We start from the raw sequence: 20,483 nt of genomic DNA, 5'->3' as shown, positions 1-20,483 counted from the left end.
TCACATGGAACAGCAGAAGGGAGATGGAGGAGCTATGGATAGCTAGGGTGGGTTTTGAAAGGCACAAGAGAGAAGGAAATGCCTTCCCCTTCAACAGCGGCTAAACTTTTCCCAGATGTTACCTTCTTACACTTCTAGCTGAAGTTCTGTAGTTCTTTAAAGCCCTGCTCACCTATTCATTTGTTGGAGACTACAGCCTGCAGTTCTGACTTCCTCTCCCCCTACATTTGCATCTGGTGTAGGAAGAAGAAAGCAGCAGCTGGGGAGGCTGCACGATTCTCCACTAAGGAAAGGAAGAGCTGAGCAAACCTTTACTGCTCAAAGCCAGCGCCTGCACAATAAGGGGGCAAAACCTGGCAGCAATCTAGGAGCCACTCACATGTTAGGAAAGGATTTTCCCTCTCCCCATACATCTAAAACTGGCTCAGGATCAAGTCCCTTTCAGGTGGTCAGACTAAGGTTTAACTGTCTCCTAGCGCTACTGCACTGGCTGAGGAGAGAAGAATCGGGCCTCTTACCACTGACAGACTCACAGCCTGGTACTTGATACTGCCTTGAGGAGCTAGGCTACATCTTCACTACCTGGAAAATCAACCCAGTCAGAATCTATCTTCTGGGGTGTGATTTCATGAGCCTAGTGTGAGGACACACAAAATTAAACTATCTGGGGTGAACAGTGAACCCTCATGCTTCTCGATCCAGTGAGAAGTAAGGGAGATAAACAGGAGAGCTTCTCTATTGACCTTCCTCAGCGAAGATGCCCAGAAAAGTCGACTGTAAATAAGTCCATTCCAGCTACACAACTGCCGTAGCTAGAACTGCATATCTACAATCGGCTTTAAGGTCTGTTGTAGACCTGGCCTTAGTCAGATGTCAGTGCTGTGGCTCTGCTTCCTGATTCATCCAAAAAGAGGAGAGAAGAGATGTATATCAGGGGATGAGGGGTGGAGCAAATTACTGTTTCAATACACCTAACTGGGCATTTATAGAGTTAACATTTAAGAGATTTTGAAGTTCTCATGAAATTCACATTCAGTGGCCCATTCTTTAAAGGAACTGGAAAACTAGATGGAATATGCCTGCCTAAGGCAAGTCCCAAGTGGAAGATGTCATGGTGACTAACAGAACAACTGTTCTCTTGGGGCCTCCTGAGCACTACGTTGCTGTAACTGTGAGAGCAAGAGGTATAGAATGGCATGGATATGACATTGCTCACCTAGGCTTTATTTTTCAGGTGCCTGGGACAAAGTTGTTAAATCTGGGTGAAGCACAGAAGCTCTATCTATAGGCCCTTCTTTTTTGCTGTGGGTGAGGAAAGGACTCAGGACAGAGAAGCATTCCAAAAGCAAGGCCCCCAGCCAGCTGGGCAGACTAACCCCTCTGCCATCATGGAGGGCAGGAGACTTCCCACTGGAAGAGCAAACCAAACCTGCTGTGCTGTGTTTCTCTGTTAGACAAAAACAGAACCCTATTCCCCTTCCCTCCCCTAACAACCAATCATATTACATTCAATATACTACCAATGCCTATGTAGCCTAATTACCTGAAGCAATGCAACCATAGGATGAGATCTTCCTTGTCTTTCAACCAAAGCAAGATCAGATTTGATCAATATGAGACAAGAGACCTCCAGTGATGCTGCATTGGTGTTTTAATTGGTGACCCTCTTCTGTCTGAGTCTGAGCCAATATACTGTGAAGATTCAATGCATTGGGCTATGGAAGGTGCCATCTTCAAGACAATATTTAGTGAGCCCCTGGCCACTTGCTATAATCAAAAGGTGGGTTTTTCCCCACTTTTTTTTTTTTTGCAAGCGGGTTGTGGGGTGGGGAACAGCGAAGGATTAAAAACATAGTTGTCCCAACCCAACACCAGCTAGGACATTTACATTCAGACTTTTAAAACTTCCTCATTCATTTTCCAGCTGAGGCAGAATTTTCCTTCCCTCCCAGTCCAACATAAGACTTCTGTCCTGTTCAGAGCCAATCCATTCCATTGATGGAAAAACTTGATTTGCGTTTATAAAGAGTCTGGAGACCCTTTAGGACGAAAGAAGCTACATAAATGCAAGATACGAGCATTATTGTTGCAAACAGGAAAGAAGCTATGGAAACAAACTATATGACCAAAAGTTTAGAAACATATATGTCTTCCTGAAAAGGAAAGGTCTGGTTAATTTAAAATTCCCTATTCCTCCTACAAGATCCATCTGTCAAGACAGAAACAGACAGTTGCTGAACTGGTGGGTAAGAGGTTAGCAGAATTATAATTTTCCTCTAAAACGGTACATAGATAAGCACATGGTAACAGCTCCTAAATTCATTATCAAAAGAAGTAATTGTATTGCTGGGAAACAATACAGCTCCCATAATGATCCATTCAAAACCTCAGGCTTGACCTAGCAATTGCTATCTCGTTCAGAGATAAAAAGAATAGGTCACTTTCAATTTCTGGACAATAATTTCAAACTAGAGCACTACCTTATAGCTTTGGTTTGATTCAGTGTTCAAAAGAATGTGATCAGAACTCACTAACAAATCAACAAGACAGAGGAATTCCAGAGTGTATACTCTCCAGCTACTGTGAAGATAGGCAACAAGACCATGCACTAATTTAGGAATGAAGTGTCCTCAACAGCTCTGAGTAGGGTTATCTTTTGTCACATCAGTTTCACAGGCTTAAGCATATTAACAGTTCAGTTCAATTCACTACTCTCGCTACCTTGACCATTACAGATAGAACAAAATGTTCTCACTCACATTGAAGAAAGGGCTTTGGGCTAGTATTTATGTATTTTAGGCAGGAAAAAAAATCTTGGCTGAAGGAATGAATTTAGATAAACATAAAAAAAGTGGCAGAATAACTGCCCAACACCAAACACATTTCTGCCTTCCAGATGTTCTCCTTTGACAGCGAACATAAAATTTCAACTAAACAGTGAACTCTATTAAGAGAAAATGTCTCCATTTCTTTCTCTCATTCTCATTTGAACACCTATTTCCATTCATCGTATTATTTATTTGTATCACCATAGTGCCCCTGGGTCCTAACTGACATCCAGGCTCCAACGTGCCGGGTGCTGTACAAATGCACTGGAACACACGGTTGTTACTCTGAAGAGCTTACAACAAAGGCGCCGTCTACAGTAGACCATAAAGTTGACCACAGGTACGCAATTCCAGCTATGGCAATTGTGTGGCTGGAATCGACGTATCTATGATCAACTTCTCTGGCTGGCCGCACTGAGGGAGGTTGATGGGAGAAACTCTCCCATCACCCTCCCTGATTCCTCATGACACGGAGGTGTACAGGGAACGACTGTTGACCCCAATTGTTCAATTTCATGCATCCCTACTAAGCAGGTGAAATTGAACTTCTTAAGATTGACCCTGACCAGGTTGATCTCCCCGTAAGTATAGACCTACCCTAAAAGGTCTATGTTTTAAAGACTGGATTTTGGGCACCTCCATTTTCTGTCCCAAAAATTCAAGATACCCTCAGAGAGCTGAACACTCACTCTCTGAATAACAGACTCCTTTTACTTGTCTCAAGTTAGCTATCTCTACACTGGCACTAAAAATCACTATTCACTCTTGACCATTTAGGCTTAGCTGCTTCCATGATATACCCTATTCTTTGTGTCCACTCTCTCAGTTCACGGTTTTCCTTGCTGAAATCCGAACAGGTAAATAATGCCACCAGCTCTTTATAAATACATTTTAAATAACTTCAAAGCAAGGCACTGAGTACCATTTGAATCTGGCCCCAAATTACACTCAATTTATGCCTCCTAAATATTACCCATGGACTATGTCTGCTTTAGATGTTGATGAAAAGAAGATACACTATCTGTGATCAAATTTAAAAAATGGGAATTAATGGAGAACAATGTGTACTGCTTAATTTCTAAAACTGAATATTGAAGCTTTAACTGTTTTTTAACATACAACAGCAAAAACAAACAACCAAGAAAACCCCATCAGGATTTTGCGTTCATTTTAATGGGCTTATCTTGGAGTCACTTGATTTTTAGTCTGAGATTTTACACTGTATGCCCTTTGATGGGGGCAAATAAATTGTTTTCAGACAAGTTGTGAGCCAAAGAGAGGTGTAGGAGAGCACGTAGCAAAAAGGGTTAAACTAATCATGTGAGAGCATAGTGGCATGGAACGTTCCACAGAATGAAGGTGATTGCACAACAGGAACAGTTAAAAGCCACACTTTCACCCATCTGAGTGTCTAGAGCAGGGATTCCCAACCTATGGGTCTCAATTAGATTGGATCCCTGGCTGGGCGGCTCCAAGATGCATGTGGCTCTTAATGGAGCCATATATGTGTCTCCTCTAGTGCTGCCTGACTCCTCCTTGGCTCCCAGTTCCTGCTCTGTGGGGATCAGCAGTGGCAATGAGGAATTCCCCTGTGAGGTAGGTGGGTGGGCGGGGAGCTGAGAGACGTTTAAGCCTGGGGATCGTGGGGGGCAGAGGGCTGAGAGCCAGTCAGAGCTCCACACCCAAGCTGGCTCACAGATGCGAGGCTGTGGGGGGAATCCCCCAAACCCCCAGCTGGGGGCCTCACAGCTGGTGCTGCTGGCCAGAGTTCCACACCCCAACTGGTTCTCAGCTGCAGGGCTGCCAGGGTACTCCCCTAGAATACATATTAAATATTTTATTTACTTTCAATTATATATATTTTATATGTATGTTGCAAGAACGGATCCAGACGAAATTTTCACAGGGTGTAAAAATGTTCAAGGGAGGTAAAACAATCAAGATTTATATTTTTCCCCCCACAGGAGAACCTCTCTTCCCCATATCACACCCCCATTTTGATTGCCTTGGGTCACAAAGTCTTAATGAATTGCCAAAATGGGTCTCCGCCTCAAAAAGGTTGGGAACCACTGATCTAAACACTCTTTGCAGAGACAACCCACTTCTGGGCATATGAAAAGACTCAATTGGTAAGACATAATTTCTCTCTTCAAAAAACAAAACAAAAAAGGGCTTTAATGCTGTTAATACTTGTGGCTGAGCGTCCCATTCATCATTAAGATAATGATCTACAAGACACCAGTCCCATGTGAGGTGTGCCCTGAATCTGAGAACTTCAATGCAGCATCTCTTTAGAGCTTTAGCCTTGATCATTCGGGCACTTAGAGATTAGACTCACCAATTTCATCCCACATGGGACCACAAATAGGTCTGTGCACTTTAAATGAAAAGACATATCCATTTCTAAGACGGGTAAGTTTAAATTAGTAATGACAGCTTCTAGTCATGCAGACACATGAGGCTAAAGGAGATGTCATCCAAGCCTGCCTGTCTCAAAACTGCTGTTAGTTTATCCAACAGAAAATACATAGATCATTTTGCTGGGGCGGGGGGGAATATCTATAATTCCACTTAGCTTCAGGACTCTGTTCTCATGCTGCATGGCTACACTGCACATCTGACTCTGGTCGGTCTGTGCCCCAATCCTCTTTCCAGTCATACACAAAACAGTCTGACTTGAGCCAGTAAGCACTCAGGGTCATAGTAAGGTCATAGTAAGCACAATGTTTGGAGGCGCTGAGTGTAAGCCTGCATCCTGGGTCCAAGCCTTGTCAATTTGCTGTGTGGATTCAGCTCAAGCTGCGAACCTGAGCCAGAAGGTCAGTGTAGGGCAACCAGGATGCTTTACAATGGTTGTGAAATCCAGGTCCCACAACTGTAAACCCAAGTTTACAATAGAGCATTGGGCACTCAAGCACAGGCTTAGAAACACTGAGTCCATAAGCCTGAGTCCCAAAAACCATTGGAACACAACGTGAATGAGGATGCCAGGCACCGCCACAATATAGATGTTAGTATTTAGCACTAATAGGTAACCAGAATGGAAACTACAAAAAAAGAAAATGTTGTTGGGGGGGGGTGGGATTTAGTCATCAATTTTCAATGTTTGTTATTAGTCTTGCAAATGCAAACTATTTTCATAAGGATCAGGGCTAGAAACAGAAAATCAGAAGAAAAATAGACTAGCTGATAAAAACCAAGAGGACAAGACAAGGAGCCCTGGAAACTCTCCACTCTCACCGATTATATACCACAAGATGTACACAGGTGGGTTCTGATGTATTACCACAGGTCTGTTCTAGCCTTTGTGCCCCTTCACCCATAAAATATCCCATTTTTTTAACCTTACATCACTTGCAACTGAACTACTCCAGTCACCTCCTCTTTGATCCTGTTATCTGAAACATAAGGGCCAATTCCTAGTCCCTTTGAGGTCAGCTGGAGTTTTGCAATTAACTTCAATGGAACTGATGCTTAGGCTCAACAATACCTGTACGAGTGACAAGTATTTAATTTTATTTTAAGACAACTTTCAACAGTAACACCAAGCATGACCTACTGAGTTTCATTAATTAGCTTTTGGCATTCTAAGTATCCAACCTTACATGCTTTTGTGCAAGTATGTAAAGTGATACATTCAGGTCTCAGCTGTCTATGAAGTGAACAGCCCCAAAACAACAGAGCAGCTAACCCAAAATTTAATTCAGTGGCATACAATAACTTTACGGATTGTGTCACTTGTCTGCAAGCACTAGTATAGTTTTTCATATTTCTATTCCTTCCCTTGTTTCTGCACTACTGAATGCAGTCAAATCAGAAGCAATTCATCTGAACTGAAATGTGAGGGCACATTAAGTTTCTCTTTCATACATCATCTAAAGAAGATTGGAAGCATTTTAAGAATTCTTAGTACTTTATACCCCAGGGTCATGTAAGAATTATTCTGTCTCATTGTCAGAAACCACAGAGGACTAGTAAGTGCAAAGAGGGAGAACGCTGTAAGATAGGTTAATTCCCAGAAGACTTTACAAAAATTTAACCTTAGTAGAAATATTTTCATGTTTTGTTTTACTTAAAGGAAAACAGATTGGTTGGGTAACTCCAAACATTGCTCTCTGCAGTGTTTGCAATTCAAAACACTGCAGACATTGGTCTGTTTCTCCTGTCAACACAACCAAATGCCATTCTTAAGGAGAGCAGAGAGGGAGAGAGTGTGTGTCTATGGCCCTTTAAACAAGAATATTTACTTCAACACCATGCTTCACCCCATATGGTACTACTCATGTTCAACAAGACAGACGATTATGTCCAGTCACATATGGTCCAAGTCAGCCTCTCAAAACCAGGATGCCAGTAACTGCGTGCTTTTAGTAAGCAATGTTTCTGTTTAACTACATCAGATGAAAAAAAATATCTCTGAACCCCTTCCTAAGATATGCGCACAAACAATATTACCAAGTTAGCTAAAGTACAGGCTTTGCAATCTGGTCTGCACAGCATGTGAACTGCACCATTGCTAAGAACACATCAATTGCACAGGAAACCTGTGTGTGTGTGTGTGTGTCACAAGCTTTGTTTTCCCACCGAGGACCCTAACACCCAAGGAAAACCAAAAAAACTGGAACACTTACAAAACTGACCCTTACTGAATCTATTTAATTATTTTCCTGAAAAAGAAGAGAGAGGAAAAGCTCTGAAAGCCAAAAGCTCTGGAATTTTTTTTTTTTTTTCCTGACAGTGATCCAGCAAGTTTGCAGGAGCACCAGCAGGAGAATGTGTTCATACCCCAGAGGCTGCTGAGATGGAGTGAGAACTCTTGCTAAACATGCTTGCAGCTCAGCAAGCACAAACCCACCATTCTAAAAGCCTATGAGGACGGGAAAAAAGGCTTCACCACCACAAAAATGACATCAACCTTCAAACATGCACATCTGTAAGGGTATTCGCATCCTGGGGAGGAAAAAGCATTGGCCTGCGTTATTCGATGCAGAATAGTAGGAACAAACAAGGCCCAAGACCATCCCCTCAGCAAGCAGAATGAACCCCTCCGTGGGGAGGTCTCCCTTCCTATGAGGAAGCTGTGTGTGCACAGGGCTGGGGCAGGGGTGGGTATGTGTGAAGAGTGCCACTATTTCCCCTCTCTTACACCCCAAAGAAGTCCCTCCCCCTAAGCTTTCGAAGGAACGTTCACTGAGATTTTGAGGCTAAGCAGGGAACTGGGCACTCTGATACATCCCTGAACCCCCTGTAAACATCCAAATTGCTACACTACTGAAAGCAGCCTCTATTCCCTGAGCCTTGTTTGGTAGACACTGTAGGGCACATCCAAGCAAGGCCAAAAAAAAGCTTCTGCTAAAACCAGTAGCACACATTTGATCTGATGTCTCTGAGCATCTGCCCTTCCTCACAGAGTCTAAGAGACCCCCAAACCTCTGAGAAGCCTAAACGATTCTCTCGGAGTTCCTGACACTCTAGTGCTTTCATGGGTCTCTTTATGGTAGAAGAGACTTGACTCAGCACTAAACTGCTCCGAACTTTTTTTCCAGCTAAGGACCTCACAGCTCTTTACACACCATATTGCAGACGCAGAACCTTCCAGACACCTACTGACACATACCTATGTCCAAAGGCATAGCCTGAGAATAGGCAAGTGATTTGTCCAAATTCATACCATGAGTCAAGGCAGAGACAGCAGAGCCCACAGGATCCATAACTCCCAGCCCCTCTATTCTGGCCTGCGCTTAGCCTGTATACCCTTCGGAGTAAAGGCTCTCTCTGGACACAGAACAGGGAATATATTCCAGGCATAACAGCAACAGCAGGTAAACATTTCCTGTCAGCTGACCTACTCCTTTTCACAATACCCAAACCCAAGTACCACCTAGACTTCACCCCTCCTCCTACTAAACAAGTCTAACCTACAGTGTCAGGAACACCAGAACAGTGAAAAGACGCAGAGGAGATAAACACAGTCAATTCTTCATTACAGGAGACAGGCCAAGAGAGAAGTAAAGAAAAAGAATAGATAAATCATCTGAACCACGCTCATCTTGTTTTTATATTTTTCAACATGGGTAAAAGTTTTACTCCAGTGTATTCACCTTGCTCCTGTTTCATAAATATTGTCCCTAGATACAACTGAAACATATCAAGCAAAATCTGACATATCTATAAAAGTGCATCAATGAACCGCTTGGGTGTTTAACTGTTGAAACTTACAGACCAATGGAAACTTTAAATGCACAATTTTTTAATACTGAGGGTGATTATCTAGTGGAAGCACCTCCTGGTATTATGAAATCAAAATGGATGCCTTTCAGAAAGATACGTTAGTCAAAAACAAATGGTTGGGCTCATTGTTAGGATAAATGACTAGAAGCCCATACCCTGTTTTATGTCCCTAAAGTCTATGAAAGTTCATTAGCTTTTTTTTAAAAAAAACAAACACTGCATTTAAATTATAAAGTTGTTTGGCTTGCACGTTCATTGCCTGGCACAAGTGTGGTGTTATCACAACACAAGAATTCTGCGTTATTCTACCCTTATCTTTTCTTATCCCACTGTGCTGGTCTGAGCAAGAAGTTGTACACCTCTTGCTTGGCATTAACCAGGAGCATAGTTAAAAGAGAAAAAGCTCATCTTAGCATCTGAATTTCCCTATTTTTCCCCTCAGCCTCCAAGCCTGTAACACTTAATTCAAAGTCCGTTTAAATACACAAGACTTACCAGTGAATATGAGGAAGAAGGGAACATGGTTTACAGACTTGCCACGACAGAGTGCAGCATTACAGTATGTCAATACAAGGCTGTGAAAGACAGCCTGTCACACAAGCACAGGAAAACACCTCCAATACCAGTTACAGAGAGGAGAGCTGATCACATGACCACAGTTCATACAGGGATCTGAATTCATTAAAGGAGCTGGGAGGGTTAGTCCATACTTTATCCTTTCCTTAACACTCCTATGTACAAAGCCAAAAGTGACAGACAGTCCAGGAAAGAATTGTCACATCAGAAGCAGCAGTTTCTCCTGAGATTCTCCATTCTCTTGCTCACCACACAAATGCAGACAGTCCCATTCAGCAGACCTTCACTAATCCATATCAATGACTGAGAGGCCCCTGCAAGTTACTTAATACTGCAAAATATTGCAATAATATTCCCACAAAAGCTCACCACCAAATAAATTATTTTTTAGTCTTTAAAGTGCTACTGGACTGCTTTTTTGTTTTGATAGTATATAGACTAACACGGCTATCTCTCTGTTACTATTTAATATTGCAAGTTAGTGAGCAAATGAACAATAAAAATGGCCTCATTTTGCTCATTCATTTTGACGCTGGTCATTTCATGTTATTTATGGTTATTCCTCATCATGGACCAGCAAATACATACTGTATTGTAGTAGCTCCTGTAAAAACGATTATCTTCTAGCCATGCAAGAACTTGCCACACTGCTCCATTAATTCTTTAACAGATGGAGATCTCATATTTTGTGCAAACATGATATTATCCAGGTTCCATCACTCCCATTACTTTATAATTAGGCACTTAATGTATGCAGTGAATGAAGAGTGAGACTCCAACTAAAAAACTGCATTTTGTATTATTATTTGATATGAGGGACCCTGGCACAGTCTCTGTACTTCAGAAGTTAGTTGCTGTCGAAGTGTAAAATTCAGAAATACAGCCAAAACACTAAAATTGCTATTAATCAGCTGAACTGCTATGTGCCAGGGAAAAGAATCACCCATCTTAAATGACTCTCAAAAAACTGCTGTTTGTTTTTATCAACCCTGGTATACATGGAAGGTATTTCTCATATTTTATCGTATTTCCCAGTTGTCATGGTAAAAGAGCAACTTACTGAATCAAAACTGTTTTGATAGAATACAGACTAACACAGTTATCTCTCTGTCATTACTGAATCACAGACGCCTCAATGCCACCACGTTTCATACCTTAGTACACTCCAGAGGCCATGCTAGCTGTATTTCAAGCCTCTCTGAATTCAGCTCTTGGTTTTAACTAGGGATGATTGTAAGGATTAGGGCTGCCGAACTTTATATTTGCATAAAACCTGCCCTGCCCCTCCTCTGAGGCCCCACCCCTTCCAAGGCCCTGCCCCTGCTCACTCCATTCCTCCCACCCTCCCAACTTCCCTCCACACCTCACTTATTTTTACCCAGCTGAGGCACAGGCTTGGAGGGCGGGGATGGAGGGTGAGGGTTCCGGCGGTGGCTGCAGCCTCAGAGATGAAGGTTTGGGGATGCATGAGGGTACTCTGGGTTGGGATGGAGGGGTTTGGAGTGTGGGAGAGGGCTCTGGGCTGGGGAAGAGGATTGAGGTGTGTGGGTACTTTCTGGCTGTGGGCCCCAGGATGAGAGGCTTGTCTGTGTAAGAGGGTGCTCCAGACTGGGGCAGAAGGGTTTGGGGGGCAGAAGTATAATGAGCACTGAGACAGAGGAGAAGGGCAGTGATGCAGACTCCAGGCAGTGCTTACCTGAAAAGCAGCTCCCAAAAGCAGCAACAGCACTGCCCCCACTCTGCCCTCCAGATCATAGGTGAAGGCACAGCCAGTAAACTCCCTGCACTGCTGAGTCCACAGGCACCTCCCCCCATAGCTCCCACTGGCCATGGTTCCTGCCCAATAGGACCTGCAGAGCCAGTGATTGGGGGTGGAGTCCAGCACGCAGAGCACCCCGGCTGTGCCTAAGCACAGGAGCCAGAGTGGGGAAATGCCACTGATTTTGGGAGCCATTTGTAAAGAGTCTGCCTTATCCCTGCCGTGCTGCCAACTGGACTCCTAACAGCCTGGTTCTACCAGGCTCCCTTTTACACCAGGCATTCTGGCTGAAAACTGGACCCTAACAAAGATGAATAAGTATCTCACATCACATGCCTCTAGGTTTTCAGCTACTTTTATTTGGAAGTCAAAGGGACTTCTCAGCTACGCAGCGCGTGCTTGATTTTAAAAGGGACCTGAAAAAGAAAAAAATAAATAAATAAATACATTTGTGCCTTGTTTTGCTTCTTAGTGACATTCAAAGGTAACCTTAAAGTTTGTTTATATGTAGCAAAATATGGATCGGAAACAATGTTCCCTGTAATTATTTCCATCCAGATGTAGGACAAATTTCCTTGTGTGCTCTGGGCGTAAGCAAATGTATATCAACAGTAGAAACAAATGTTGCCAGCTGTGGGCACTCTGTTAATAAGACAGGTGACATATGAATATCACCTGAGTGGCTGCCCAAGCGCACAGCTTTCAGGGAACACTGATCAGAACCAATACTTTTTCCCTGCTTTTAGAAGCCAGCTTTCACATAGATTGGATGCCCCACAGTTCAAGCAATACCAGTTCAGTCATAACTCTTGCAATCTACTAAATCATTACTCACTTGCCTATCTGTCAATAAGACACCATCAACATACATCTGACTCAACACCCATTGAAGTCAATGGCAAGACTCCTACTGACATCAATGAGCTATCAGGTATTAAAATACAGTTTGTAACTGATCACTTGCTACAGGCACTCTACTGACACGGGGTATACTCAATTAAAAAAAAAGCATGCACTAAAAGGTACTGCCCCTTCCTAACATAATCCCCATATTAAAATCATGATCTTCATAAATCTGCATTTAAGAATGTTGGAACGGGTTACTCAAAGTGTTCTGTTACTCCAAACCATTTTATTGCCATCTCAATTTTCAACAACTGAAAGAGCTGATACTCAGGTCTCCCTCAAAGCTAAACTATTTTCTGATCAGTAACAGAGAGAAAGCCGTGCTAGTCTATATACTATTAAAACAAAAAAGCAGTAAAGCAGCACTTTAAAGACTAACAGCTGACCTAATAAATTATTTTGTTAGTCTTTAAAGTGCTACTTTACTGCTTTTTTATTTTCTGATGATTAATCCATTCCTGTTATTCCAAGAGAATTATACTCTAAAGTCTTATAAAATTGCAGTTCTTTTCCACTATCAAATCCTCAGGATGTATTTCTAAAAACAGATTAAACAAATTGTTCCCTTTGTTGCAATTACTTCATCCCTCTGCCTGTTTACTATTCTTGAATGAGATGGCTTGGCAAATTAGTGGCAGTCTCCCCAAGAAGAGTTCTACTACATTTTCTTTCCTTAGTTTCAAATGTCACTGTTCCAGTAGTACTGTTCAAAGCTGATAGCAAAGGAAAGGCTTTCTACATCAGCAAGAATTGCTCATCCAACCAATATTTCTGTGGCCTCAAGCTAATTTTTTTTTAAAATCTCTTATTTCACTAATTTTAAAAAATGGGATGGGATGAGCCTGCAATTTACCTTCAAGCCCATTGGAATAAATCTTCCTTTCTCTTCCTTCCAATTTGGAAACGAGAGGCTTAAAGACAGTGTTCCCACCCTCCTTCCACAAGCTGTTTACTTGTGATAAGAACTAGAATGTTAGTAAAAAGAGCTCAGAGCCAACCCATGCATGTTTCAAAAATGCAGATCTAAAAAACCCAAAGGCTAATATTTATGATTACCACATCTCCATCCCCACACTTCCAACCACAGACTAACATTTCCAAAAACGAAAAGTAAACATAGGGAAATAGCAAAAATCTCTTTTACGTATCAACATCATGAACACAGCAGGCTTCTAATTCATCTTCATACTGCGTGGTAATGACATTTCAGGGTGCAATTCAGCTCACTGATGGGCTTATATAGCCCCTGCCCTGCTATCCCCACAACCTTATAATGCCTTGCTGATATAGCTGCCACCTGAGACACCGACTGGAATGCTGGATGACTCCAAGTGTGACAGTGTGTATGTATATATACTCTCATACCAGTAGCACACCATGCTGGGTTCCAAAAAAGAATGGCCAGACTAGCTCAGACCAACGGTCCCATCTAGCCCAATATCCTGTTCTCTGACAATGGCCGATACCAGGTTGCTCACTCCCTAGCCTGCGTTTTCCAGAAGCTGGGAATGAGCGATGGGAGATAGATCACTAGATGATCACCTGTTCTGTTCACTCCCTCTGGAGCACCTGGCACTGGCCACTGTTGTGAGGCAGGGTACTGGACTAGATAGACCATGGTCTGACCTTTATGGCCATTCTTATGTAAAAGCCATAATGGAACGCTGCTGACTATACTAGGGTTTAAAAAAGAATTCAATAATTTGATGGAGAAGATGTCCATCGATGGCCGTGAGAGCCGGGCACTCCCTCTACATCTAATCAAAGCACTGCTACTGTTCAGACAGAGCACCCCACAAATTCTAGGTATGCACACGTAGCTAGCAAAACTACCCTATCTCAGCAGACGGTCTTGTGGCTCACTCACTAGCCTAGATTGCCCCGCCCTGATCTGGAACAAGTATAATGCTGCTACAAGCATTGGAACTTTATACGGCTGCATTTAGGACAAATCAGACAAATAATTCTTTGTGTTTATGTAGTGCTTTACATTTTCAAAAGCTTATGCAAACATTTGCTTCAAAAAATCACCACAAAACCCTGAGAGGCCAGCCCTACCACATTTTACAAATGGAAAATGATGGCACAAGTGAAACCTCTGTCACCCAGGCACAAGACTTGGGAGGATTCAAAAAAGGCACTGGACATTTAGAACGCAAGGTCTTTGGGGCTGGGACCCTCTTTTTGTTCTGTATTCATATCACACTGGCTCAATGACACATCCACAGTGGAGCTCCTAGGTCAGGGGCTCGCAACTTTCAGCACACAGGCCATCAGACAGTTTGTTTACATTGATCATTTGCAGACACATACACACTCTGCAGCTCCCAGTGGCCACAGTTTGCCATTTCTGACCAATGGGAACGAAGAGAAACAGCAACCCCTACCTGTCCGCGTCCCACTGCCACACCCACCCCCAAAACTGCCCTCTCCCCACTCCTCCCTCCAAGTGCCACTGGCTTGCCTCAAAAAAGCTGTTCTATGGCCTGCAGGAGGCAATGGGAAGGCGGGGGAAGAGCAGATCACTGGTGCTGCTGGGGGCCAGCCATGAATTGCCGATTCTCTTGGAATAGCCTCATTCACATATCCTAGTTTGAGACTCACTGCACAAAAGGTTACAAAACTTCAAAAGCTTATGAATTAGTGCCTCCCCCTGACCACCAGGGACTAGATAGATTTCCTAGTTAGCAAGTTATTCTGTAACGCCATACTGCTCTGAAGACTGTGCAGTGTGAGAGACAAGATACTGGATTAGCGGGACCAGGCTTTCAAGTACTACATACAGAAGAACTGAGCACCTCTGAAAACTCTGGCTATAAAAGATTAGCACAAGACCACAAAGTATGTCAGTCTCTTCCAGGATAAGACCTCAGGAGCAATTTGTTCTGAAGTTTTTTGTTCACCACAGATGAAGAAATGGTTCTAACTCCCAGACCAGTCTTCATCCCTAGACACAGAGAGGAAGAAATAAAAGAGAAAGATTACACCAAGGAATCCTGTCAGAACACAGAAGAGATTGTGGATCTGTAAATATTGACACAAACAGAGGAATGAAATTAGGACTACAGACAGACAAAAAGGTCCATTGTGGCATGATTAAGATAGAACTGATAATGGGACATTAAAGAGAAGGAAAAAACATTTAAAATTACATAACTATGCTAGTAGTCTCCTTTGATTAACTGACAAGGCTACAAAGAAAAGCCTAGGTTTCTTGGGACATAATTTGTGAAGCTGCAAATTATTTTAGGCACATAAATGAATGACTAATTTTCCCGTTTATTAAAAGAGCAGAGATCATCAAGCTGTCTTTTAATCACACCTTGATACAAAATAAATAAATAAATAGGCCACAAAGCCTCAGTAGGACTAGATTTCACAGCAAGAACTCACTTTATCATCCTCGTTCATACTGCTACAAAATTACACTGGTTGGCTGAAAAAACAAGATGAATATTCCATTGTTGTACAAAGGTTTTAAGGCATAAGCCCAATGTAATACAGACATTAATCTGAATCCAAATCTTTCCCATATCAGATGTCACTTAGGGCACACTCAAGCCTCTACCATTCCTGTCTAATCTGGGCCACTTTTTTCACTTCCTCTGTGTTATGCTTCATAACTCTTCCCTCTCTCTAATGTTCAGAGGGATTCTGACTGCTCGCTCCTTCCCCAAGTTCCTCCAGCTGCTCAATAGCATGCCTGCCATGGCAGATGTTCTGGCTTCAATCCTAACACATCCAATATTTCTATCTTCTTTTCTGGATAACTTCAGAGATCAGAGTTGCTAAATTCTCCAACAACTTTCAACACTTGTTAGTTTTCCTACATTTGCTCCAAAATATTCATGAAACAAATTATGATATTCCAAGGGGCCTGAAGGACTGAGTCACCTAACACTCACTGACTTCCAGTGCACTCAGGCACTTAACTCCCTTGGGTGCCTTTGAAAATTCCCAGGAAACCCCTATAAACTACAGAACAACACAACAGAGCATAGCCTACTCCCTCAAGAATAATCAGGCCAATTCAGTTTTAAGAAGACTATACTGGAAAGTATCAGATGTTTGGTACCAAAATTGAAGATGAAGGCATCCCAAGAACACTGCAAAAAGCTAGCAGAAGCAGTGTTAAATTTGTAATCAAAGAGGTGCCAGGGCTCAAGCAATAAGGTTCCAGGCCTCAAGCAGCAAGCCCGGAGGTGCCAGAGCTCCGGCTTGGCACCAATCAAGCAATAAACAGAATTCATTGTGATAGAGGGAGGAGTCAAAGGCTTTAAAACAAGATGTCAAAAGCCTGACTGCACTAGCTAAAATAGTTCTGAACACGTGCACTGCAAAGACTGGAATAATATTATTTCTCTCTTCCACACATGAAGAACGAACAAGTTCCTTCACCAGAGCACATATATTTCAAGCACATGACTCCAACTCACCAGTGTGCAAAGCAAATGAGTCACAGTAATGTCAAATTTAACCAGCTGAGGTGAAAACATTGCTAAGACATTCTGCGATGTTGTTAAAATCACACCTGTATAACTGCAAGTGTTAAGAGAATAAATATGCTTGTTCGGTCTCATGAGACTTCTCTTTTTTAGCTCAAACCCTGTAAAACTGCAGCAGGTGTAAATTAAACACTTTTTACTTGCCCAGGGTTTTTGGACCTGTCGGTAACCAACAGATGAAAAGGTATTGTTAACACAGGACTTCGATTTTCTCAACTGTTAGAGCAAGCATTCTAGTCTCGAGGAAATTGACAGCAGAAAGCTCAGTGCCTGTTTTTCTACAAGGGTAAAGACAGTTTTTATTCACAGAAGAACAAACCAATAAGCAATGGGGAAAAAAAAACCAACAACCCTTTATTATCCTACTATAAAATATCCCTGGCGGGCAAGCATTGAGGTTCACTGTGATATATTAGAACAGATTTAATCTGAAGTACGTGGAAGTCAAGGTACTCTATGGAGTTCTAAAGCATAACAACCTTCAATTAAAACTAAATTAATACATATGATACCTGATGGAGTGTATTTCTGGGAACCAACGAGGAAGCAACATGCACTTCATTAGGCACTATCACGTCTTTATTTGTCTTTCCAAAGTATCTAACACATATTTAGACATTCATTACTACAGGTGAATCATCATCATCATCTCCAGATAATGTGAATCAACCAAGTGCTACCTCTAGCTCCACTTACAACACACTACATTAATTGGCTACTCCTTCAGTTGGCTTTGGGGGACAGAAAATTAAGGAGACTTTCAATATAAAAGCCTTGTGAAGTTTTTCATTGTGCCTGCCACTGTCTACCTGGCAATTCTATCAATAGAAAAATTAAAATCAATGTTGCCATTTATTGTATTTTAGTAGTAATTTCAACATGGTTACTATCCAAAGAGAAACTAGAAAATATTATCATAAGGTTCCTCATGCAAATGCTTTTGGAAGACTTTTCAATCAAGTTTGCTCAGTTGGAAAAGTGAAAGATGTTTTCATAAACTCTACCCAGGTTCTCAGAAGCCAAGCTGATTTTGTGTTCCCTACTGCACAGCAAATGGCAAGACTTGCTCACAAATGAGGAACTTTGGAACACAGCAGCACAAGAACCACTTAATGTTCAAATCAAGAGAAGAAAGTGGCGATGGCGAGGCCACTCTCTCAGAAAACCATCATCCAGCATAGTCCGTCAAGCTCTAAAGTGGAATGCACAAGGAAAATGCAAGAGGAAGACCTCAGACAACATGGAGAAGATCTACTGAGATTGAAGAACAAATGGGGTACTCCTGGAGTCAGCTAGACGTTTTATACTGAGACAGAGTGAAGCGGAGAAAAATTGTAGATGACCTATGCTCCACCCAGAGACAAAATGGTTAAAGTCAAGTCACAGTAATCAGAATGTTCTGAGGTGGGCCAAGGAACCGGGGCTGGGGGGGAATCCTCCCCTGACTTCGAGCAAACATCACAGAATCACAGGGCTGCAAGGGACCTCAGGAGGTCATCTAGTCCAGCCCCCTGCTTCAAGCAGGATCAACCCCTACTAAGTCATCCCAGCCAGGACCTTGTCCAGCTGGGACTTAAAAACCTCAAGGGACAGAGAATCCACCACCTCTCTAGGCAACGCATTCCAATGCTTCACCACCTGCCTGGTGAAGCAGTTTTTCCTAATATCTAACCTACACCTTTCCCTCTTCAACTTCAGACCATTACTCCTTGTTCTGCCATCTGACACCACTGAGAACAGTTTCTCACCCTCCTTTTTAGAGCTCCCCTTCAGGAATTTGAAAGCTGCTATTAAATCACCTCTAAGTCTTCTCTTCTGTAAACTAAACAAGCCCAAATCCCTCAGTCTATCCTCATAGGTCTTGTGCTCCAGACCCTTAATCATTTTTGTTGCCCTTCGCTGAACCTGCTCCAGCAAGTCCACATCCTTTTCATACTGGGGGGCCCAAAACTGGACACAATATTCCAGATGTGGCCTCACCAGTGCTGAATAAAGAGGAACAACTACTTCTCTAGATCTGCTCGAAATGCTCCTCCTAATGCACCCCAGTATGCCATTAGCTTTCTTGGCTACAAGGGCACACTGTTTACTCATATCCAGCCTTTCATCCACCATAACCCCTAGGTCCCTTTCCATCACACTGATGCTGAGCCAGTCGGTCCTCAGCCTGTAACAATGCATGGGATTCTTCCGCCCCAGGTGCAGGACTCTACACTTCTCCTTATTGAACCACATCAGATTTCTTTTGGCCCAGTCCTCCAATTTATCCAGGTCACTCCGGATTCTCTCTCTACCCTCCAACGTATCCACCTCTCCGCCTAGTTTTGTGACATCCACAAACTTGCTGCGGGTGCAACCCAGTCCCTCATCCAGGTCATTAATAAAGATGTTGAATAACACCAGCCCCAGAACCGAGCCTTGCAGCACTCCACTTGAAACAGACCGCCAACCAGATATTGAGCCATTGACCACTACCTGTTGGGCCCAACCATCAAGCCAGCTTTCTATCCATCTTATAGTCCACGGATCCAATCCATATTTCTTTAACTTATGGACAAGAATGTTGTGGGAGACCGTATCAAAAGCCTTGCTGAAGTCACGGTATATCACATCCACTGACTTCCCCATGTCCACAGAGCTTGTTACCTCGTCACAGAAGCTAATCAGATTGGTCAGGCAGGACTTGCCCCTGGGGAATCCATGTTGGCTACTTTTGATCGCTTTCCCCTCTTCCAAGTGCTTCAAAATGGATTCCTTGAGGATTCCCTCCATTATTTTCCCAGGGATTGAGGTAAGGCTGATGGGTCTATGGTTCCCTGGACTGTCCTTCTTTCCTTTTTTAAAGATGGGCACTACGTTTGCCTTTTTCCAGTCATCCGGTATCTCCCCCGATCTCCAAGAGTCTTCAAGAATAATGGCCAAAGTTTCAGCAATGACCTCTGCCAGTTCCCTCAGTACCCTGGGGTGCATTAACTCCAGACTTGTGCACATCTAGTTTTTCTAGATAGCTCAGAACTTGTTCCTTCCCCACAGATGGCTGCCCTCCACCTTCCCATACTGCATCATCTAGGACCCTCATGGGGAAGTTGACTTTGTCCGTGAAGACTGAGGCAAAAAAAGCATTGAGTACTTCAGCTTTTCTCGCATCATCTGTCACTAGGTTACCTCCCTCATCCAGTAACGGCCCCAACACCACCTCTGATAACCTGTTTATTGTTCACATGCCTGTAGAAACCCTTCTCGTTACTCTTCACATCCCTCGCCAGCTGCAGTTCCAATTGCGCTTTCGCTTTCCTGATTACTGCCCAGCATTCTCCAGCCGTATGTTTATACTCCTCCTTATTCAACTGTCCACGTTTCCATTTCTTGTATGCATCCTTTTTGAATTTAAGCTGACTAAGGATTTCCCCGTTAAGCCAAGCTGGTTGCCTACCATGTTTGCATTTCTTACTATGCAGCGGGATTGTTTGTTCCTCTGCCTTCAGTAAGACTTCTTTAAAATACTGCCAGTTCTCTTAAATTCTTTTCCCCTTCATCTTCGTTTCCCAAGGGATCCTGCTCAACCGGTCTCTTAAGGAGTCAAAGTCTGCTCTTCTGAAATCAAGGGTCTGTATGTTACTGCTCAACGTTCTTCCTTTCGTCCAGATCCTGAAATCTATGACCTCATGGTCACTGCAG

The 20,483-nt window shown here is 42.9% G+C and overlaps 1 protein-coding gene across 5 annotated transcripts in view; it reads right to left on the bottom strand.

Annotated features, from left to right (window-relative positions):
• Nucleotides 1-20,483, bottom strand: part of EPS8 (EGFR pathway substrate 8, signaling adaptor) — a 237,387-nt gene that overhangs the window by 208,394 nt on the left and 8,510 nt on the right. The window contains exon 1 of one of the 5 annotated variants that reach the window (XM_075005173.1): nucleotides 9,555-9,604. The exons of the other annotated variants lie outside the window; for them this stretch is intronic. The gene's annotated coding sequence lies outside the window, so the exon portion shown is untranslated. Of the gene's footprint in view, nucleotides 1-9,554; nucleotides 9,605-20,483 lie in introns of those variants that run through there. 5 annotated transcript variants of the gene reach the window in all.

The sequence above is a fragment of the Carettochelys insculpta genome, chromosome 1, assembly GCF_033958435.1.
Source record: "Carettochelys insculpta isolate YL-2023 chromosome 1, ASM3395843v1, whole genome shotgun sequence".
Taxonomy (NCBI): Eukaryota; Metazoa; Chordata; order Testudines; family Carettochelyidae; genus Carettochelys; species Carettochelys insculpta.
This window is presented reverse-complemented; position numbering and strand designations above follow the sequence as displayed.